This window comes from Aulostomus chinensis, chromosome 13 (assembly GCF_037954235.1).
Source record: "Aulostomus chinensis isolate RoL2024-O1b breed Wild chromosome 13, RoL_Achi_v1.0, whole genome shotgun sequence".
Classification (NCBI taxonomy): Eukaryota; Metazoa; Chordata; class Actinopteri; order Syngnathiformes; family Aulostomidae; genus Aulostomus; species Aulostomus chinensis.
In genome coordinates, this window is record NC_141332.1 from 22,625,001 (window position 1) to 22,649,485 (window position 24,485).

General features: G+C 40.2%; 1 protein-coding gene across 5 annotated transcripts in view; it reads right to left on the reverse strand.

The window, feature by feature from the left end:
* The window catches only part of lingo2 (leucine rich repeat and Ig domain containing 2), a 196,531-nt gene that overhangs the window by 154,615 nt on the left and 17,431 nt on the right, over window positions 1-24,485 (reverse strand). For all 5 annotated transcript variants that reach the window (XR_015118949.1, XM_086222135.1, XM_086222133.1 and 2 more), the window contains exon 2: window positions 5,673-5,750. The gene's annotated coding sequence lies outside the window, so the exon portion shown is untranslated. The remainder of the gene's footprint in view (window positions 1-5,672; window positions 5,751-24,485) is intronic.

Genomic DNA, 24,485 nt, shown 5'->3' on the forward strand with positions numbered 1-24,485 from the left:
GTGTGAGGAATGTAAAAAAAGTGTCCACAGCTGATATTCAGCACTACATAAGAGGTATTCATCTTGATGTTGAATATCCAAATGATTTACAGGCTTCTCTCCCAGAACACTGCACAGCCAATCAAATGTCAGGGATTTTGTCCTTGTTAAAACGTGCATGTGGTCTCAGAACGACAGAGAATGAATGATTGCTCATGAAAAATGATTGCCAATCAGTTTCCATCTTGATGCAGTGCTAACACTACAGAGGTTGAGCTAGTCTTCCTTAATCTATGCAGAGATAGATTTGCTCAGGTGGATGCTACAGAGTTAACAGGCACACAGGAGTGCGTCTCGGAATGATTTCAAAAGCTACAACAAAGACTGCATCTCCTCTGTGTCTGACGCACCTCGCTGTTGTTATGTTTAGGTGTATGCTTTACTCTACACATTCAGCTCGAACCAAAGAGGCAACAGAACTGTGTTACACTCTCTTACAGTGAGAAGAACTGCAGCAGCAGGGATGTACAGCTCTAACGTCTGGAGGAGAAAAGAAAAGCACAAGCCGTAATTCTGCCTTATCAGATCAATAAGATTGATCTCTTCTTTTGCACATTCACTCTTAAGTTACTGCTGAGATCTATTGTCAGTCCCTCCAACATGGTCTTAACAAACTACCCTCTCATCACTTAAATCCAATTTTGATCACTGCTGTCTAGTGGCACAACATAAAATAAACAACACTCAAAATACATTAAAAATGCCAATATGTAATTCAACAATTGCAGACATCTTTACTGCTTCTTAAAGTTGGCGGTTGGACATCTCTGAGCTTAACTTCTTTTGACAACTTTATCTGGCCTGCAGCATCTTTCCATCTCTTCTTCCACGGTATCCTTTGTTTCTGCCTTCCTCTTTTCCCCTCATGCCACGTCTGCTGCGGTTAGGTGGCAATGCAAAGCCCAATCCTATATCAGTGCTGCATGCCGTTTAATTCACTCTTTCATGCTTTGCTACTTCCTCAAACCAACGGTGTGAGGATGCTGACTGTCATTTTACCGGAAGAGCCTCTGATCTAGCAATTCATGCTTTATAGCTGCTGCTGGGCCCCTGGTGGGATTGAGGTTAGAAAGTGATGATGTGTTGAAAGCGAGAGACTCAAATGCAAGTATCAAGTTTGCTCGAGCAAGTATCCAGTGAGTGCATGGTAACAAATTTGATGTTAGGGTTGGGCTCTAAGGATATGCTCAGAATTTTAACATGTTGCAGTCACTTGTGTGTGTGTGTGTGTGTGTGTATTTATATCTGTTTGTTTGCAGGTAAGCAAACAAACGGATATAAAATCAAACAATTACTCTAAATCCTCTTAAATCACCTCATACATTTCTGATGTTAACAGGCATTAAACTTTTTTTTTTTTTTTTTTTACAAGCAGTATTTGAGACACAATCTTCACTTATTAAAATGGTACAGTGTAAGAAGGATAGGACAGCTTGTGCATTGGCAGACAGCAGAATCACCACAGAACGTGCAAACTTTCATGATTCAGTCCGGTTTCTGACTGGTGACATCTGAGCTACAGCATTATAAATGATCTTTCTTGAAACTATCTACCTACCTACCTACCTACCTTGACATGATAGGTAAAGTGGTGGTGCAAGACAACTTAAGATTCACAAAAACTAAAAGAAAAAATATTGAAAGCATGAGGAAAAATTGCCCTTGGTGGGAACTGAGTGCTCTTCCCAGACACACTCGCTGTGCCATACAATAATTAAAGATAACACATGACAAAAGAATACATTAAAACCTGACACACAATTATCTTTATAATAACGCCATGGCTTAATTGCGCATGCTTCGATGGTGCCACAAACATTTCTGTACCACATTGGCTGGAAAAAACACAGTCGATATTTGACCAAAAAAAACAAAACAAAACAAAAAACCCTTTGACAACGGCGGGGTGATCAACGGTAGAAAGATTTAAATCCTCGGGCCAGGATTTGATTTCATGTTGGTGTGTTGTCCTTTGTCTGCAGTTACATTTACATTCACTTACATTTATCCAAAGTAACTGAGGAACAGCACTCAAGGTTCATTAAAGTAAGAGACCCTCCATTCAATAACAGTTTAAAATGGACCACTGTCTGGGTTCCTGCTCTCTGAATTGAAAATATCTAATTGCCTTTTTATTTGATTGATGGATTGAGACAGACAGTCTAATGTCTCTGGACGACAGAGCCTCCGGTTTTAAGCGACTGCGGTGTAGTTTTTGAACCTTCATAAATACATTGTTTACTCCATTTCATCTTTACGTGCAGCTGCAAAGTGATTGAATTCAGTGTAAATTGTCCAAACAGTGTCTGTTGTTCTGAAATATGAGACTATGCACTTTTTTTCCAAAAGAACAGACCGATCCCTCTGAAACACACTACCTACTTCAGAGACGACAGCGGCAAGCTTTCTTGGGTTCATTGGGGACTGATGATACAGATCGAGTAATTTGTCAAAGGATGCTGTGAAGTCACTGCATCAGATACAGACAAGTCACCCTGCTTATGAGCCGGGGAACTTACTTTTCAATGTTGAGTACACATCATTTTTTTTCCCGCTTACTATTGCAGAGGCAGACATGTTCTTTTAGAACAGCATCATCAAAACCAGGTTTCAGCAAACGTTTGAGTAGTTCACTAGTGATTCTACTCGCTATTATATTCTTTAGCTCAAGAAGATCTAAGAAGAAGGTCAACAGCTCTGAACTATCAGTGGATGTTGTGAGGTACACAAGATGAAATTTCTTGCTTAACGAGGTGCCTTCATCCACAATAACAGGGAGGTTAGCTATGGTTGCTCTCGTACTCGCCAATAATGCTCCCCTCACCTCTTTTAATATAAAATGTACAATTTCTGTTCGTCCTGAAGACCCAGTCAGCATTTACACCATTTATCATCCGGAGCTCTATTGGTCCCGCCTGATCAGAGTAAGGCCAGTTATTTTTATGCCTCTGCGCCTGCGACAGACATGGCTGGAGGCAATATTTTCAGGTTGTCCGTACAAACATCAGGACATGGAGTACTGAGACCAAACTCAGAGTTACTGTGTGAATTCTAACAGTGTCTACAAGACGAGCCACAGAGATTTGTACTGCACTGTGAAAGACCCTGTCATTTTCAAGGATCTAGACTGAATCAGTTCAGAGTAAAATATACTTCATCATATTCACTTACAGTTATTCACCGCATCGAAACCAACATGGTTGTATGTTTGGTTAATTTACATGAGCTTTGTTTATGACTCCATTCAGCACAACGGAGGATCACAAGCAGGCTCATTCTTATTAACACAATGTCTCCTGAACGCTTGAGGGAAATAAAAAAAAAACCCAAAACAACAAATTTGAAAGATTTTGGTGATCAAAGGTCGCAGTCATTGTGAGCTCGCGTCTGCCCCATTCTTGTGAACGCGGTATCTAAGGAACCCCTTGAGGGAACTTCAAGTCCACTACATGTGCGAAATGTATTGTAAGATAATTTTTTTGGAAATGCTTGGCTTTAAAAAAAAAAAAAAATCACTCCAGACGAAAGGACTGCACCATAGAGTAATATAGAAAACAGAATGAACAGGCTACAGCCTATTTAGGTGAAACTAAACACACATTTTTACAACATTTTGATTACTGTGAAGCACATATTGCTGAGGCTTAACCGCAATGCAGTATATGTAGATTAGTATTCACTTTTATATATCATGCCCACCAGCACTGCTCTCTTATAAACAGGTTCATGCTGCAGGATTTACTATCGTGTTCATCTAAATGCACTTCTGAAAATAAACACATTGTCAAAAAGCCTGAGAACAGGTCACTCACTTCGGATAAGTGGTGGCACAACCACAAAAATAGACCCAGCAGTTACAGACAATGTTGTTCTGTTGCATTAATTTGGTCTCTAACTGATAAATTCAACATGAACACATCAGCCAGGATACTGTCAAAGAGTGAACAATCGATTTCAAATGTGGTCTCATTCACAATTTTGGAGAACTGGCACCAAATGGGTCTCCTAATGTTTGGAGGAAATATATTTTGAGCAAATTTTTGACCTTGGTGTATGGTATGATGTATGCATCTTTCATTCTCTTGTTTTGCGTTTGACTAATCTAACCTAAATATGCCAGCAGAACAAGCAAGACTACTATGAAAATAATGTTTTGTTTTTTTTCTTTCAGAGGTGTTGGGTAAATTATCATTTGCGCTCGCATTTTCTGTTCCAAACTCAGCATTTCATACGTCTTAGAAGACTCACAAGCTGCTGAAAAGTTATAGTTGAAATAGATCATTTTTACTGTCCCCACACCACCAGTATCTGCAGGCTAGTAACAGGTCTGCTCCCATCTCGTCTCCCTCCTCAGAGCTTTCAGGTTTTACAAGATACCCATAAACCTCAGGCAACATTTCCACCCTGTTTGATTACTTCCACTGGTCATCAAAAAAAAACCCCAAAAAACAACCTTCTCATGGCATTGGTGATGACTTCCATATCCTTACATATTTTAGAAATTAGTTAACTATTGATTCTCAATATTGGCTCTCCCACATGCTTCAATACTTTCTGCTCCACTGTGCCGTGTTCCGGTCTTGACACCGCCAGTACAATTTGCTGCTGAATGAGCTCAGTAGCTGGCATGGACCTGCGTGTTACTCGTGTCATGTTTAACACAGTATCAAGAGGTGGTGAAGGAGAACAGCTTTAAAAAGTCTGGATTTATGCCCCCTGGGCGGCTATCCGACCAACACTTGTGTCCACGTTGAGCTTCAGGCGCACGAGTGTTTGTTTCTCCATTTTGATGTGTGGAAAAACCAATTATGTGGATCCCTGTATCAATGTGTATAATTTTACAAAGATGTCACAAGAACACTTAAAAAAAAAAAAAAAACCTACCTTCCATTGACTGTTCTGTATAATGATGAATCAATACTATCCAGCATACATTTTTATATACAGCTTTACTACAGAGTATGGAATACAGATTAAGTGAGTGTAGACTTTTGACTCTTTATGTACTATTGTAGATCCCTTTGAACACAAGTTGTGATCACTGTATTCAAAAGGGATCTACAAGAGTACATAAACAGTCAAAAGTCTACACTCACTGAATCTTTATTACATATTACCTTTACAATGATGGCATACCGAACGATGTCAAAGGTAATCTTATTTTCAATCTGCTCTGAATGTGAGCGGATTCATGTAAGATGTATGTGAAAGGAACAATGCGTTCTGTCGACATATTTTGCAAAGCCACCCACGGATTCAACAGCTATCAATGTACCTGCAGTGCATTTGTATGGAACTACCATCTTCAAAAAGGAATCTGACACTGTGCATCAGTGCCAGAAGCTATTTCAATCAAACCACAATTCCATATTGTCTGAATCTCTCCCGTCCTTGCAAAACATGAAGATAAACAACAAGCGAAGGGCAAAGAGGGTAATCATCACGTAATCATCAGCTTTTCTTATTTTTAACATCTCTCTTCTTCTAAGCAGTCTATTTATAGCACAGAGACTCGTCATAGCCACGTGCAGGCTACCAATATCTATAAGAAGTCATGCGTGATGCCCTACTGTTTATTCCCCTGAGAAACACATTTATTCATGCTAATAGTGACATAAAAAGGATTAACTTACCATATTGGGACAGAGGCATAGAGCATGTCTGCTTTCTGTCAGAAGTGGGGACGAGATAGGTGCCTACACAGATTCAGTCTGAAATGCAAAGAGAGAAGACTTCCGTGAGGACACCAAATATGAATGATTTGTGTTATTCCATAAGACAGACGCATCAGAAATATTTGGCAACACATGTCAGCACGCAGGGAGCTTGTGTCATCCAGTCATTGTGCTCAATGTCATACTGGATAAGAGCATCAGCCGGATGCACAAATGGAAATCCTTGACTTTATATAACTCATCCCTGGAAATGATAAGACAGGAAACTGTATTTACTCAGCATTTAATGTTAGCTTTGCACGATTTAAGTTAAGTGAGCTTGACGAGTAATTGAAGTCCCCATTAAAAAAACAAAAAAAATGTAAGGGATGATATCCTGTCAGGCCGATTGATCTGAGCAACATACTGCTGACGTAGTTGGAGTGTGTATCATACTGTCCCATCAAAGTTCCATTAATAGTCATTATCTGGAGTGTACGGTATAGTCGAAGTCTTCAGGCTGTACTTGGATCAAGGGACATGCGCTCTCTCGACTGTCAAGAATATGAGCACAAAAAGGACGGCTTCATATATAGTTAATGAAAGGAGGCAGACTGGAGTGCAGTAAGAGAGGTGTTCCATCCAAGTTTTCACCCACAGTTCCAACTAAGTGTATCTTTTGATCATTATTTGTGACCTAAAGTTATAAAAGCCACTTTTGTTTTTTTATACATCTACCTCACTGGAGCTTAAATTGAACCTCAAAAAAAACTTGCACAGGTCGGTCAAGTTTCATAACACCATTTTGTTCCTTTGTGAGTCATTGTAGCGCAAAGGAACTGAGTCACAGCAGTACGCCTATGCGCATGGAGGTACAGTTACAAAGTATCAGAGGAACTCTTCTCTCACAAGAGAGACACGAGCAGCGTGAGTGAGCAGCAGTCTGGACCAGCCACCCAACCAGGAGAACTCATTTGGGCCTCTCTTATCTCCAGTTTATGACTGGTTTTGGAGCTGAGTTTTATGGTCTGCTCATGCTAGACAAATCAGCACTGACTCCTGTAATGAGGATGGACACCTCGCCCTTCTTAAAGCTGCCCCCTCTTTAATTTGAGGTGTGAAATGCTTCCATGTTCAGGTTGGCTGCAAATGAAACCAGGAACCCGACAACACCTTAACACCTTACTGGTGTCGCTTTGACCGCATTTAATGTCTCTGAATAAATCATTGAGTTTCTTTTTTTTTTGGCTTCCTAATTGATCCATTTTTCCATAATTTGGAGGAAACAACTGAAAACATAAACTGTGAATGATTCTACGGTTTGCTCTACACGCAGTATACATATTAGCATTCTTCATGGTGAGTTTGACCCTGGGCAAGCTGAATGAAACAATATAGAGGTCACTATATCATGTGGTTTTAAGATCTTTAAAATAATCCTCTGCTCCAAAAAGGCCTTAACCTAACATATCTGTATTTGTAATAAAATAACCCCTTGTGCTATGTTAAATGGGGGGGGGGGAGTAAAATAAACACTCTCTATTGGAGCTCTGTGTTCATAAAACGTTATGCTCTCAATTAAAATGACCTGAGCCAAGTATTTCTGTCAGTGAGCTGTTGTCTCAGGCAATTCTTTGACAGTAAAAGTGACCGAGAGGAGAACAGGACAGATTACACACCGTCCTCAGTGGCTTTTACCACTGTCAATCTGAAACAGTTTCAACACTGGAAATACATCTTGTAACAATTCAAAATGTTGTTTTGCCAAATCAAGTTTCAAATTTCTGCCCACAATGCGATGTAAGGGGGAAAGAAACCCTTATGATGCTGCCGTTGGTTTATTTGTTGCCAGACATGTTCCATTTTAACGTTGATGGGTTTATTATTTTTGATGAGGCTCAATTGGACAGAAAAGTAAACTGAGATCAGATACATCAATCTACTATATTTTGGAATAATGAGATCTGGCATAGTTTAGCCAGAACCACATGAGCCAGAAGAATTACATTATTTATTTATCTATGTTGTTGTTTTGGGGTTTTTTTGTTTTTTTTTGAAATTCAGAGCTGTCTTAATGATCACAGCTTGGCTAACTATTGACTATAAGTTTTCAAACTCTAAAAGTCAAATCAGTAACCTAGCTTTTCTGTTTCTATCACAGCTGCGAGTTAAATTATGCAGGTGAAAGATGTGGGTGCTTTCTTTCTGGATCCTCTTCAAAAAGGAGAGGGATAGATCTGTCCAGGGAAGAGATTTGGGGGAAGTAAGGGCAAGAGGACGAAGAGGTAGAGAAGAAGAGGAGAGCGATGAGACACCACTGGGAGGAAATCTTGACGATGCCAAGGTCAGCAGAACACTCACTATGAAACAAAATACAGCCAAACACCCTCGTGCAAACAGCCAAACACACACACACACATACACACACACAGCCCATATTAGCTGAAGACAACCTGCTGAGAACAGCTAAATTATCACTGGGCTCAATCTCAGCTATATGTGCCTCCATACCCACACACTCGCTCACACTCCCCTATGTGTCTTTACAGTCGTCTCGGGAGTGTTGCTTTTGCCCCTTCTACATTGAAACAGCAGGAAATGTGAATATATACGGTGTTGACAATTGCACCTAAATGTGCAAGGGTCAATGTCTAAGCGACAGCTAAACAGCAACATTAAGCTGGTCAGATCTGGAGGTACTTTTGGTCGATGCAGCTCATGATAACGCGCAATTTTTTTTTTTGACATCAGCCACCTGACATTGAGGTTACTTTCCCAATGCGTGGGTTGGTTCCATTATCTGTCCCTCTGCATCTCGCACGGTCTGTGAATGACATGACATGATTTCTTCTCCCTGGCTCAGCAACAACAACAACAACAACAAGTGCTTCTTCCTTCCGTTGCTGCCTTTCTGCTTCATTTCTTCAAGATTGACGGAACGTGAAGACATCACACCAGCAAATGCTCACAAAGTGCAAGTTTGGTACAAGTGTGAGATTTATTAAAAGAAATGATAAACACTGCTGTGAAATGCTAAACCCATCAAAGACAAACACTAACCCACGTTTAGAGACACCACGGAGTCACACAGAGCAACAGGATCTGCTGAATCCAGCATGAAAGGAGGCAGCTACAGAAAATGACCTTCCACCATTCACTTTCTCTTCACAGTCAAATTATATCTATCAACACACTCAGAGGCACCACCGGCTACCTAAGGATACAGCTTGCAGCTTTTTAAAGACAATTTTCATTTGACAAAAAGTGCTCCTCTGGCCTCTTGAAGACCAGTATTCTACTTTTAAAAATGTACCTTTGAGGGAGGATGCTTCAGAAATGTACCCTTAAGTACAGAACTGTTCTCATCTTGTACCTCCATGTTTTAATGTGAACCAAACCAAACCAAAACAAAGACCACTCTTTAAATGAAGGATTCGCATAGGACATAAGCTCCTGCTAAAGATTCACACTGTTGCATTTCATGGTATGGAACTGCAACAAGCTACATTCAACATATGCACATTTTAGGTTGCATGCACACGAATAAGGTTACTTTAAAAGAAAAGAAAAAAAAACCAACCCGCTGAAGTTCTCCAAAAACACTTAGCACATGTCCATCTGCATACACAGGACATGCTTGTGCAAACAGGAAGCAGTTTGTCTTCTCAGTCAACAAATATTTCTTTGCTTGGATCAATGACGAGGTGGAACTGTTCATACAAGTGCCACAGATATTCGTATGGAGACATAGAGGGGTAGTCAAAGTAAAGTACATTTATTTGAGTTGTACTGGGAGAGGCTGAGCCATAGCGTTGGGAAAGAAGTAAACAGGCAATAGAGACAAAATCCCAAAAGGCAGAGCTTGAGGCATCGACGTGGTAGAAGATGATAAAAAACAAAATCCTTCACCTTCAGATTCTGGACTTGGCTGTTTGCTGCTGCATGGAGGTGGTGTTTCACTTAGGTTCAACAGGGCCAATCTCACCATTCCTCTGGAACAACTTCACTCCAACTAAGCAGTTGCTCACAAAGACCAAGATGACACAGCATATTAGTGCGGATGTGGCCTCAGTCTCAGCGGACACATCTCCTCCGCTGACCTCAGGTCTCAGTTCTACATTTTACGACTGATAATAATCTCCACATTCATATTTAATCCAGATGCAGGGGGGCACCAATAATAAAACGCAATGATAAGAAGCTTTGGTATTTGCTGTGACCTTATCCTCCCACATTAAAGTTTCGTTGTCAGCCTCATTAGAAAATGATTTCCATTATCAGTTAAATGTATCTAATCACAGCAGGCTTCTGATTGGGTTTTTATTGCCACTGCAATCTCTCTCCCTATCTTACGTTATCTTATATAAAAGTGATTTCATTGACCTACTTGTATTATGGTACACAGATTGTATATTAAGGGGGGAAAAAAAAGATTACCAGTGATACAAGAAAATGACAGTGTAATTGACTTTTAAGAGGCTTTTCTTGAGCAGGTTGGAAGAAAAGCTTGGAAGAAAAGGTGCCACGCTGTAGTTGTAACATTCAGCAGTACATAATACTCTTGAGATGTCCTCTCGCGCCCATTTAACAGCAATAAAAGAATGTGAACCGTCATGTTATGCTACATTATTAGCATGTTAGCAAGATAAAGTTTTCACATTGTACTCTGCAGTCGGTGGGAGGGTCTTAAATTGTCCTCTAAAAAGGTTAACGTTGCAGTGTAATCTATATACTCCATTAAAGACTCATTTTTTTTTAGTGCTCTTATAAAAATTCAATGAGAGACAAAAACAATGTTCTTATTTTGCTGCATGTTGGAGGAGTTATCTGCCTTGAAACATTCATGCTTATTCATAATAAAAGGAGTCGGCGCCAAAATGGAAAAAAGTAGGGGAAGTATTTTATCACGGTGGTGATGGGGGGCAGAAATGACCCTGTTTGAAGGTTCCCCTAACTTTGAAAATATTTATGCTGTTTTTATGTCTATTGATAAGAACATTCTAATTGTGTCACATTACAGTCAACCTTTTGCCTTTTTGTACTGATACTGTACTACAGCAAAAATAGAGACCTATATTTTTTCCTGTCTGCTTACTGTGTTCATCATCATAATATCTTTGCTGAAGGCAACAGGCGCTTAAATAATTGATGGGCCTGAAAGCTGTGTGGCTCTGTGAGGGAGTGCAAGCAATTCTTTTGGGATGCAAAAAGCACGGTTAGAATTTGTATTGTGCTCGTCATGCTAAACATCTGATGCTGAGACAATGCATTACAGTGCCGGAGCCTCGCAGGCAGACACATCAAAGACCTGGTTTGTCCCGGCCCCAGTTTACCAAGACAATGCAAGATTGAAATATAGTTAAGACTAATTTCAAAGAGACCAACTGACAACTGAGTTTGATTATGAACATGTAGAGAGATGAATGAATGCCACACTATGTAACCCACCGCAAGGTAGAAAACTTCGTTTGCATGAAATTAAAAATGGAAACCGTGTTTTATATCTTTAAATAATTCAATTATTTGCAAACATGGATAGCTCTTTCAAAAAAAAAAGAAGAAAAAAAAAAGCTACAAACAGGAGAAGCCGAAGTATGCTGTGGCAAGTTCCTCAAACAACAAATTGGTGTTCCATTAATTATCAATGAAGTTGCTGAAAGCTGTACGCCTTCTTGTCAAGGCTCTTGATTAGTAAACTTTGGCAACAAATTCTTCATATTCAGAAATCTAGACTGAACTGTACAGCACCAGACAAATAACTGAACTTTTTATTGCTGATGTTCACAGTCCAAAAACCCCCCCAAAAAACAACTGTGACTGGCCTCATAATTTTTTAAAGTATTTTGTGATGAAAAAAAATGGGATCTGCACTTTGTTTGAAAGGGATGAAAACAATGATTGGAATAATAGTTGTTCAATAAAATATCTGGAGCACTCCTGTAAACAGTGTCATATTTCCCACTGGGACCTTTGCAGCATAATTTTGGGAGGCTTTAAATCTCAAGAATCAGTATGTAGGCCACAGTACAAAGGCTTCAGAACAGAACAAGAACATGTGATTCACTCAAGGATTTTAAATGCCACGGCACAGACGGAAACTGTTGAAGAGATCTGCACAATACTAAAGGATATACCCCTGCAAACACATCTTGTACAACCAAGCACACCGAGTATGTCAGGGGTTTACTGATGGAATTTCTGGTTCATTGTGGCAAACTGGGTGGTTGAAGATTTAATAGAGTCAGTCCTCACAGGGGATTTGGGGAGTGGAATAGAATAGTAATGGTATAAACTAGGCCCATGATTAGTCCTGCTCTTACCTTTACATAGCCTAGTTCCTCCATTGTAATTGACAAAAATACATTACAAGTATTGACACTCACCACCTGCTTCACTGGTAAATTCTGCGTCATGCACTTTGTAACACTGCAGCAGCTTACAGGACGATGATGAAACAAACCTGCCAAGAGGTACAGCAACACATTCAGCAAGAGAGTACTAAGTAACCGAGACGCACGAGTTGTGGCATGAATGGAATTCATTCACAACAGTCTCCCGACAGAAAATTACATGGATTCAGTAACTTGTGTATAAAATAGCACTTTTCTATTTGTGCAGCTTTTCATGAGCAAAATATTTTCCATGCATCAATTTTGCGCTATTGGGCAGTAACACATTACTAACAGCTGGAAACTTTGACTTTGTCAGGCAGAAAGATGACAAGCACCTTGCTGTCAAATGCAAAGTGCGTGCAGACATGCCAGACCTTTTGAAAGGCATAATATGACAGCATACCACCATGAAGCACATGGAAATACACCCCCACAAAGATGAGCCCTCTGCAGGTACAGAGAATGGCTGAGTCATGTGAGGCTTTCCATCCAGTCTGTAACTTTTATAGATTCATATGCAACAAAAAAAATACGCTAGTTTAAAGCTTCGGCTGCTACCACTGGCAGCCAACCTGAAATTCACAAAGACTCGTGTGCAAAGTCAGAACACTGAAGATAAAGTTCACATCATTTTATAGGGCGTCAGGGAAAAAGGTGCAGATATTGTAACAAATTACTGCTGCAAGGGAGGAAAAAAGGAACATTACCTTTTTCCCACCAGTCACTACATAGAAAACTCCACATACTGTGAAATGATTAGGATGAGCCCAATCTGCATTGTTGGAACTCATCTGACAAGAGTTAGAATTCATTAGTATTTGTATAATTACAGCGTATGTTGCCATTCCCAATAGATGCATTGAATCAATGAAATGTTTAAGGAAACATTTTGTCACAAATGAAAAAAGCCCGTGCGAATGTGGGAGTATCCATAATTATATGGGGGGGGGGGGGGAACTTGTGTGGGAAAATGTTGCAAAATAATTCCTTAAGAAGAATTATTTGCTCAGATTTTGAATCCTCGCAAGCTTAAAATGTTTTATGTTTTCATGGATTAAAACCCACAAGACAAAATATAACAAAGTGAAGAATTAGTGTTTGGCTTCGGTGGTTATTGCCAGACTTCTGTTTACATAGAGACTGAGATACAAACTGAAGGAAATGGTGGGAAACTTGCAATGTTGGCATTTAAGTTGTTTTCTTGTGGTCCATAAATCAAATGTATTGCAGAAAATAATCACTCAGCCTATATATTAGCCAAGTTAATGTCTGGGAAAAAAAAAAGATGTGTTGAAATGGCAACGTTGCCATTGCTATATTAATAGACAGCAGATTTGCACAGCCATTAGAGCATAAAGTCTAATCAGAATCACCATGTGCTGTGACAAACACATTGTAAATGATCATATTTCCCATTTGCTTTTGTGTGGATCTTTTATTTTAATGAGATTTCTTGGATTTAGGGCTGGGTTGTATGCCCCAATCTCATTTTTTCCCCTCACCAACACTGTTTCACATTTGGGAGATGGAGTATGACGATGGGAGTCTTGAAGCTTGCAGCTTTTTGTGTTTCTACAGTGACCAGCAGCCCCGAAGCTGTGGTCTTCTCCCCTTTCACTGTACCAGCCAGATCCTCAGAACTAAACAGCCTATCCTAGATCTACTGAGCATTGTAAAAAAAAAAGAAGCTAGGAAATAATCTTGCGTCTGCTCATGGCCTCTTAAATAGAAACATGCATGTCCAGGAGCTGATGTATGGAAGTGCTTGTGTGCCTGGTGTCACACTGCTGTCGTCCTTTTATCTAAACAGCAGCAGCTTACACACCGATATGAAATACAGCTTTAATCATTGTGATATAGGCTGTAATATTCAGTCGACCCTGCTACAAGAACATTCGCTGGAGTAAATGTTTTGTTCTGTGAGCACAACTCAAGTCACACAGTCACATTTTTATATTCCTGATGCGAATAAAAGAATCGGAGTGTTTAGAGTAAAAACTGTGGGCAAATCTTCCTGAACACACATACATGTGAGGGATGAACCCAATCATGACAGCAGCACAGATACACCTACACTCATAGAATTGCATTTTTCTGCCCTAGCCACCATAGTTGCAAGTGACAGATTCCCTCTGATAAGAGTCAGAAAAGTAGTTAAATGATGTCAGCTCGGAGCAAAAAGGGCATAATGAGGGAGGTTGTGGGAGGGGATGAGTCAAACAAACAGCACACTTCGCAATGACTGATCAATGTCCCACCGGCTTGCAGGTGCTTTTTCCAACCTTGGTTTTCAACTTTGGATAAAGACTTAGTTTATTGCTGTGAAATGAAATGAAATGTTGTGAATTAACGCAATGCAATTTTCACAAGAATGCCAGTTTCCACTTCAGCCATAATATCTCCATAAAGTTTTTTTTTTTTTTCATGCCTATATCTAACCAAACCCCCTGTACCTTAGGCTTTGAATGCAGTTTGTCGTGTAATTATTGCAGGATGCTACGGGCGGAATAGATTCCTTAGATGGTGCTTTGCAAGAAGCAGAGCAACAGAAAACGGCCGTCAGGAGAAACAGAAACGTCATTATGGGAATAAAGAACACAGAATAAAGCGAGAAAAGCCATGTAATGGTGCCCCTGACTGACACTCTACCTTCACTTATGTCACCCATGCACGTAAATCAGAAAACGTTTCCCAAGTAATATATGGCGCTACAGCAACACATGTGATTTATAGGTAATCCTCAGGGTGTGGCTGGGTAAACTGGCATGTCTTCAAGAAAGCATGAGATGATCAGAGAGAATTCTGTGAAAAGGCCAAGTTATTTAATACATTATGAGTTAGGGTAGATATTTTATCTACGCATTTCATATCAACAGCATCAATAATTCAAGCCTCTACAAAACAACAACAAAGCAGAACACAAAACACGTTTTTTTTTCTTCTCTCCTTTTGGATCGAATTCAAAGGATGTGGCCGGTGAGTCAATAGGATTTTAATGAGTGATAGGGCATGCATTATGAGAGCACTGGGCTTTTAAAACTAGAAGGGCAGGAAATCCTTCTCCTTCCTCTTTGGTTAATGTTGCTGAACAAGCATGCTTTATTCATAAATGCCTTTCTCAAATTTATGTGGTCAGTGGAGATGAGATTATGTTAGGCTACTTATTCTCTCATATACCATGGTCACGTTTAAATGTGGAAATCCACCAGGCAAAAACGACCTTTTTTCGTAAGACAAAAGGCAAAATGGCAAAGAGTTCTGCATCATCTCATTTCACTTGTTCACTAGGTTTTATTACGTGAAAAAAAATGCATTAAGTGAGTAATGAAAGCTGAGTTAAAACATGAGCTATTATAAACTCTGCAAGATACCTTTCAATGTCATAACAAGTCTCAGGTCAGTGAGGATTATAGCTGTAAATTATTGCATTTAGTGCCCCAGTGCAGAATTAATCTATTTTAAGTATTTCCGATAAGGGCCTTTCATCAAATATGCACTATGCTTAATATCCATGTATTATCATCTCCATTCTCCCTTTAAACTTGCAAAAAAAACCCAAAAAAAATCACAAACAGTTATCGCACACTATCTTGTGTGTGCAGTGATATGCCTTCACAGCCTTACAAGAGCTATTCTAAATGTCACGACATTACTAAATAGAGGCTTAGCACTATATCTATAATTACTGAGCTCTTTTCCTGAGCAGGTTATCTCTCACATGGATGACATGTAATGCTGTCTCTCTTTTTTTTGTCAAAGATAATCCTATATGTAAACTTCTAAAAACACATCTGCTGTGACTTATTATTCCAGTGGCATCGCTGAATGACATTTTACAAGCTCAGCAAACTGTCATATGTGTGCAGGGTGCCTGCCTTAGCTATCGTACTCAAACCCAATTTGCTCACTGACCCAAACAACACTGGGGATGACCTTGTGTTGGCTGTGGAAAAGTAGCACTGCTATGCACGCATACTCTCAATGTTCCCTGTGTATTTGAATAAATAAAATATGTCATCCAAAAAAGGTTCCATTCCACGAGCTGCCTTCCTTCTCCTTTAGTCCTCCCATGGTACTACACCTTTTCATAGGTCAAAGAGAGGTATTTGGATAATGGAAATAATACCCTTCATAGATATGGTTTCATATTGAGGACACCTAATATGTAAAGTAAGAAACGTCCTCTAAGAGTTCAAAGGATCTACATATGCAATATAAATGGATTAAGTAGTGATGAATATCAAGCTACAACCTCTCAACTCCAAATCCAAACATGGGAGACAGTCTGACAGAAATGCCTGCACTGGAACAGCAGATACTTAGCTGCCGCCTTGATTATTTATACTGTGTATTTTGTTTTTGGTCTAACATGCTCATTTATTATTTAAATGTCAACAGAATATATAAGATGCATAAAATTAGCTCACTTCATTGGCCTACAGCACTGAGGGCCATATTTAGTTAAACATACTTTACCCCTGTGGGACTGAATCTCATTTCCATATATAAAACTTTAAACTGCTTGTCAACACAGCAGTGCCTTATTTATCATAAGAAACTTGCGAGATCCTGCATTAGGATTGGACTTTTTACACACACATGACATGTATCATCTAGTAGCCAACGATGACAGTGTTCTATAATCTAATACGTTTTTAACTGCTTAGAACCGTTGAAACTTCTATTTTTCTTTTTTTTTTTTTTTGCCATTCCCTCACATAAACAGGCAATAATGGTGTGAGACAATTTGCTTAAATCTCTTTTCAGGGTGAGAAAGAGCATCTCGTCTTTCCCCCCATACCTTTATACAAGCGCCTTATCTCTCCCCTGCAGTGTTTTCCTTTTTTTGTTCTCCCAATGTCACGCTACTATTCATCCCCAATCTGCCTCTGTTCTGAACAACAAATCACCATTTGGCTCTTTTTGTCTTCAGGACAACCAACTGTCTGTTTTCTTATTCAGGCTTTCAGCCTCCTTGCCACATTGTCCTCACTTGCTCATTGTCTTTGCCTTCGTCTGCCCCTTGTTATTTATGGAATGCAAAACTGCAGGAGTGGAGAGAAGTAGCCTGGAGCTTCACTGTGCCCGGAGCCAAGCTGCCCGATTACTGCCAAGAGATTATGGAATGGCCTTGTTGGAGACACGAAGCCTTCTGTCACCTCTGCCATGCCACCTCCCCTGCATCGTATTCTTCCCACTCTGATTAACAATTATGTGTGACGATGGCATGATGATCGCATGTACTGGCTCGTAACAGTGTTCCTTATCTTCAAGGAGCTGATCAAATCCTCCTTTGTGAAGCATATATGAATGTATGGCCACAGTTATTGACTGAGATGTTGAAATTTAATGTTTCTTGATCATCAGTGAACTGCTTTCAGCATGATAATGACTAATTATTCAATTCTTATCATTCACCTCTCATGACTTCCATTTCCTTTCTTTTCGTGCCTCACTTTTGTCTCAGACTTGCCATCAAAACGCCATCTTGCATTAAAATATTTATTTTGACAAGCAGATCTTGACAGTGGGAAAAATGACAAATCCAAAGAAAAGTTGCCAAAGAGAAATGACTCCATTATCTTCAGAGCTGAAGTAGCTATCAAGCACTCAAACTATTCTGTTTACTATACCCTGTTAACCTGCTAACCCCCGACTCAAGCTACTGCAACAAGGATACAATGACCCATGGCCTGTGTCAGCTTTCCACTTTTGATTTACTTCAAGTGTAAACTTTGAGAAGGCACTTGTGCTCTCATCAAGGTCAAGAGCAATGGCGTATCCTGAAAAAAAAGTGTAAACCCCTGGAACCCCTTCAAACTCTCCTGTGATGCTGAGCTAACCATAAAAAAAACAGTTACTATTAAAAAAAACAGCCTCATGGGTTCCACATAGATGATATCACATGCATGGCATATGAAGCAAAAAAGGCTGGCGTGTGATGACTGAGGAGTCATTGGTATTCATGGACTTCCCTCTCTAATGTGTTTCCAGTGTCTGTTAGCTCAGAGATAGAGATCTGGGCAGAGGATGGAAGGAAGTAAAGGGTACTGGATGAGAGTGAGGCCTTCCAAGATTAACATCTGAAGCGTTAACAGCAACAATGTGATTTTGTTCAACTTCTCAAGCCATTCCTATTCTCTCTAAAAGGTCCTTGAATGTCCAGATATGAATAACACTGGGTTTCCGGTGAGAATTAACACACTCACTGTGATTCCATTTAAATGTCAAGTGAATTCTAAGTGAAGTTTAGAAATGCCACAAAAGAGGAAATGCCAATTAAGGCAGTTTCAACAGACGATGGTGGTACAGGCAACAGGTCGGCCTGTTCTTTAGGTCCTGTACCAGCAAAAAATGGAGAGAGGTCTTGAGGAATTACTTGGGGTTTGAAAAAGTTTAAGACATTCGACAGTTTATCAATGTCTGATCACAAGAGCAATTTTTAGGAGTATCCTTGAAGACAGCAAAACTGCTCACAAGAGTTCAGAATTTGGAACATTAGAAGGTTTTTTTTGTTTGTTTTCAGTGTGCGTTCACTTTTACAAAACAGACAAAAAAAAATTATCAAGTATTGTGCAGCACATACTCCAGACATAACAAGCTAACCCATCAAGTAATACTGGAAGTTGGATGTTTCTAATGACGCCAATTACAGTAAGTCTGTGTCTGTTGTTTCCAATGTGTTCGTATGATGTCTCTGCAGTGGAGGTGCAATGAGTCTCAACTGCCAAAGACTCAAGGTCGAATAATCACTCACTCTCAATGAACCATTAGGTTTCTGGCTTTAACGTGTTGTCCACTCCAACAGAAGGCATTTATTGAGCTGCTGCTCTGCTGTGCAGATAATTAGATAGGCTCTGTTGTTTCTGGACTCTTGACATGTATTAGCTTGTTTGTGTGCACTCCAGGTACCTTTTTTAGTTGCTCAAAGTGTTCACCAACTCATGTAAAACCTAAGACCGCAGGCAAAATCAGTGGGATGCTGATGTGTTCAACATTCCTTTAGGTATGGTAAAATAGCCCATTACACACCATTGTATGTGTAAGCAATAAATTTGAATGCATCTAAACAGAAAGTATTAGTGACTGGAGGGGCATTACGATGACGCTTACTGTTGTAAAACCAGACCAAGACCATGTAACAAAATGAGTCAGTCAGGTTTATGGTTTATTAGGATTATTCAGGAACACAAGAGTGATGACCAGGATGTGGGAGGCCATTCAGGGACGTGTGAAGCTACAATTGTTGGGGAAATCTTTGGATTTGTCCCTTATAACATATACAGAGTCGCATTAAGCATGTATAATGAAAATTAGTGTGTCACTTTTTCTTATAAATGTTTCGGTTTGCCACTGTATACATTTTAATCAGTGCGAGTAAAATTAGGGAAAGATAGAAAACGAGGTAGAAAACTAACAGACATCGCAGGTTTAAACTGGGGCTTGACAAAAATGTTCTTTTTTGTTTGATTTTATAAGTTGCTTTAAGATTTCCAAGTGCTCGGAGCAGAAAAAGCACTTCCAAGCTCAGTACAGACTCAAGGGACTTGCCATGAAAGCCAATCATTAGACCAAGAATGGTGGGGTCCAGAGGACCAATCTCACATAGATGTGATATAAGATGGCAGCTTTCCATTAAGAGCCTTGTAAATAAACAAGTACATATGCCTATCACGTCTCTCGGTCAGAGAAGACCGTCCTACTTACCATCTAGTATGCAATGATGAGTGCTATAAACATCACCAGTAATGAATCTAAGAGCAGAATGATAAGTAGCATATAACAGTGTTGCAGCATGTGTGCGTAGCTATGCATAGTAGGAGAGAGGACGGGAAATGGAGGGAGAGGGTGCCGACTTCCAGCTCAGGTTGAAATTTCAGCTCCACGTAATACTCCTGCTAGAGTTGCCATTAAGTTGCTGTAATGTGGAGTGGCAACAGATGTTTTAAATAAAGTCTATAATGTCGGTCTATACCAAAAAAAAAGAAAAAGAAATGCATCCTTCTATGTATGCAAGCCAGAATTTGCTCTCAACTCTACAGAGGCCTCCAGATTTACCCACGTAACACAAGCGGTCTGTGTGCAGCTGAGCTCATGATCATATGCTGATCCAAGTAGAGAGGCAATGCCCCCGCAAAGATGATATTCCATACATTTACAACGCACTTAATGATAGTTGTTTTAAATTGAGCAATCATTTCTGGAGATGATACCTGGCAGTCCCAGGTGAAGATGGAATGCGTCATGGTGTATTGCCCCTCATTTGTAATTTATTTTAGTCATTAACATCCTGTTTCACCATGGAAAAACAGCTGTCTGGCTCAACATTGGTTAGAGCTGTGGTTCAACCATTTGAGCTCCTCAGTTAAATTGCACTTGCATTTTAATAACATTCCCATTTGAGAGCCAATCATTAAAGTCCATGTTTTGACAGCTGTGGTTGAGCAATAAATCATAAAATGAGGAAGGCAGGAAAAATAATAATTTGCATGTTTATACAATTATGCTTAACTCATGTCCACACGCTGGGCTTGGGACAGTATAAAGGGAGAGTCCTGCTCAGGTCCAACATGAGCTCCGGTTAGCCAATGTCAGAAGAGCAGGGGGCTGAGTCTTAGATGATTATTCTTGTAGAATCTGGGGTCACATATGGAACCATCTATCCGTTTTCAAAGTCTTCACTCTCTAGGAGGTATCACTTTTGGGATAAATGGTGAAGCTGATGTATAGTAGTCAGTGTCACAAGGGACAGTGATCTGTGTTTTATCAGAAAAATGAATGAGTCAAGGAGGACTCACAGGCTTCATCCAGAAAAACGGATGAAATTGCAAGGATGGAGATGGCCCTGCGGATGCCTGTCACTGCCATCATCCAGGGTAGAGATGTGGACCTTCATGCTGAATGAGCCCAAATACTTTGCAGGGCTCCTTTTATGGCACACTAAGACATGTATGATGGTGTGATGGATGCTGAGCCTGACCTCATATTTTTTTTGTAGTGTTGCACCGTATGTATAATGAAATCGTATTGTGGCATAGGAACTCACCACACCCTGTGAGGACCCTGTCAAATGCATGATTCTGATATTGTGCAAACATCCTGAGTGCACCAGTGCAGTTGAACCGTGGCACTCTGGAAATACGGTGCGAGTTATCCAGCAAGAGAAAATGGAACCATATAGCGTCTCGTGTCTGATCTGAAGCTGGTCATGTGAAACCAGCTGTCATAGCTTCTCCAAAGTCTGCAGCTTTCACTGGGGAACAGATCTGGGCTGGTAGCCATGAGGGACACAGTTGAGGCCAGTAGTGCAGTGTTGTGCAGCAGCCATCTGAGCGGCACACAGCTACCCAGCAGTCAGTGGGGCGAGCATATAGCCGGTCCTGTGGAAACAGTGGACTTGTGTCTGCCAAAAAAACTTCGCTTTGAAATAAAGATGAAGCTCAGGCACTGCTCTAACAGCAAGAATTATAACTAATCTGGTGTAAGGCACGAAAGCAGAACACTGGAGCTCTCAGATCTTTTGGGGGTTGTGAACGTTGCCTCCATGGAGGCCTGAATCTCCAACACAGATTTCAAAATGACAGTTTCTGTTGTACACATCAGAGGTGCCTGTGCAAATAGCAGTAATCAGACAACACCTGTCAAGGGAAATTAGCTTTGGCTACATCCGCTTTTACAGTAAATCAGACATTGCTTTAGCATCTGTCAGAGTTTTCCCTTATTTATACCTTACAAATAAACTTTCTCTGCACATGTCCAGATCCGGAAGGTGGGTATTGTGGTCAGTAGTTGGATTTTTAAGGGATGGAGGGTGGACATGGTGGGGTCAGAGTCCAAAATCTAGTCCTTAAAAAAATAATCTTGATCTCAGTTGCCGCATGTGTGTTAGCCAGTTGCAATGCTCAAAAGAGTGCTGCCGAGAGTCAGGGATAATTCCCTGCTTTCATTCCCTGTTCTGAGAAGGTATTTTGAGAACACTAAAATTCTGCGAATAAAAAGCTCCTCTCCAATAGCGTTCCTTTAACAGCAGCTGTAATGCAAGTCAAATAAAGTACAAAAACAAAGAAATGCTGTATTTAGTGGCTCATACTAGTTTCACTCTGGGCTTGGATATACACAGACCAGTACAGATAATATTTACTGAAAATATAAATACTGTGTTGTTGGTTTGCTCTCTAAACCTAATGCAGCCTCTCTGATGGAACTACAGTATATTCATGGATATGAGTGGACTAGATACTAAGCTCCTATATTACTTAATATTTGATATGCTGCCGATCACAAATATCCATCAAGCAAATTCAGGAAAGAAGGAATAGATACATCGAAGAATTCAGCTCGGATGAGCAGAAGAGACGAGATGCACTCTCTCTACAAATTTCCTTTTACTTATTGGCCTTTCATCACCAAATCAAATCATCATCTTCCTGTTCATTTCCGTAGTCAATGGAGAAAATGGGTGCTAATCGGATGTGGAGGATACTGCAGTCTGGTGGGTGGCGCGAAGTTCTCTCCTGATTGTATGAAGTGACATTAGTAACTGTTATTTGTATAATTACAGACCAAGTATATTGTGCACTCAAGAAAACCATTAACGAGGCGCTGTCCCTTCGAGAATTATCCTTACAGGCGTAGAGCACTGGTGAGAGTGTAGCTAACCTGAAGCATTAGAACCAACTACTTCAACATGTCAGTCAGTAGAAATATTTCATCTGTGGTGTGAGAAACGGCCGGAACAGGACGATAACACACACACAAAAACATCACCACTCACTGAATTCAGTCTTTCAGGAAGAATGAAAATGCTAAGATATTTTTCTGCTCTTTGAAAATCAAACATTTCCCTCTGTTTTTTTGCTGCCCCACGCACTGAATTACAGACCACTTGACACCGAATTACTGCATTTCTGTATGATTATGGTCTGTAAATTTCAAATGGCATTTAGTGCATGAATTCTTTGCTAAAAGTTAAGTGTAATCTTATAAAAAAGTTGTTGTTTTTTTTCCATTTTCTACATCTTCACTTCAACAAAATAAATAAACATAGAAATAAACCAAAAGGTCAACGCTAGCCAAATGTCACCAACTCCCAGAGCTGCAGAGAGATCAAAGTTCTTGCTTTAGAGGGTCGGGCAGTCTTAACACATCCCACAGAGGATCTGTGGAGTAAGCCAGTGAAACCCAAGGGCATCCACTCGGTGCTCTACCTTCCAGGAAGCATGTTGGAACTTTTGCCTCAGAGCAAGAACATCCAGTGCTTGAGTCACACTGTCACTACATTCTCTGTATGCGTTTCTGGTGTTATTATGGGTTTCCTCTGGCTACTCCATTTTCCAGACTTAATAAGAATGCATGGATGAAAACCTTCCCTCGGATGTGAACGTGGGTGTGTGCCTACCAGGCTTTTCTGCTACGGATTGACAGCCGACTCTCGCATTTAAGTATCACAATATCGATCTTAATTAGAATGTGAGTACACTCCAAGATGGATACAACTTCGGAGTCTACTACAAAAACTATACAAATAACCACAATAATGAAGAGTGTGTGTTCTGGCTAGTTCGGCCACACATGACAGTAAGCACTCCGTCGAGTGAAGTCATGCAATTAGCCAGCGTTGTTGTTTTTACCTGCATCACTACACATGAAATCATAGTTCATCACAGAGGAAACTTATGGACTCGTGTACAAAATACTAAACCAAAAAGAAGCCCGACTAAAACAACAAACGGTCCATCTCTGTAAGGATCTGTTGCATAATGTTCTCAGACACCCGACATTCTGAGCATGTCAGAGGCACAAACAAGCACTTTCAGTGGATGTAATTTGATGCGGACAAATACCCCTTTGGATACTTTGCAGTCATTTTGTGGCTGCCCGTTACAGCATTTTCAAACAGAACTGGTACCAATAATTTTTGTCTGAATTAATGATTTCTTGAAAAGATAATCAAATAAAGGGATTAACAAAAAACAGCATTAACAGTGAAGGTTCTACCTTAGAAACCAGTATCTTGCATGTCTTTATTCTACAGTAGGGCTTAGAGTGCAGTGGACGCCTGAGACAGAAGTGCATTAATGAAGATCTTATCACAGGGAGAAGAGATAGACTTGACCAAGTCCCGCCCAAGTGTGGAATACAATGCATTATACAACACAGATGACAGCAGCAGCAGGGGAGAAGAGGAGGTCGTCCCATAATCGACATATGCGTGAATTTCAGACTGCAGCAGGGGTAAACACTGAATTATTTTACAAGCAATCTCCACACAAAGAAGCCACTCACTTACGGTATTTCAAAGGACATTTGTAAGAACGAGCCTGGACCGTACACAAACTCCTCTACACCCACTCCTGCTTGAAAGCTGCCAGGTTAAAATTGCCTGCAGGTATTAATGTGA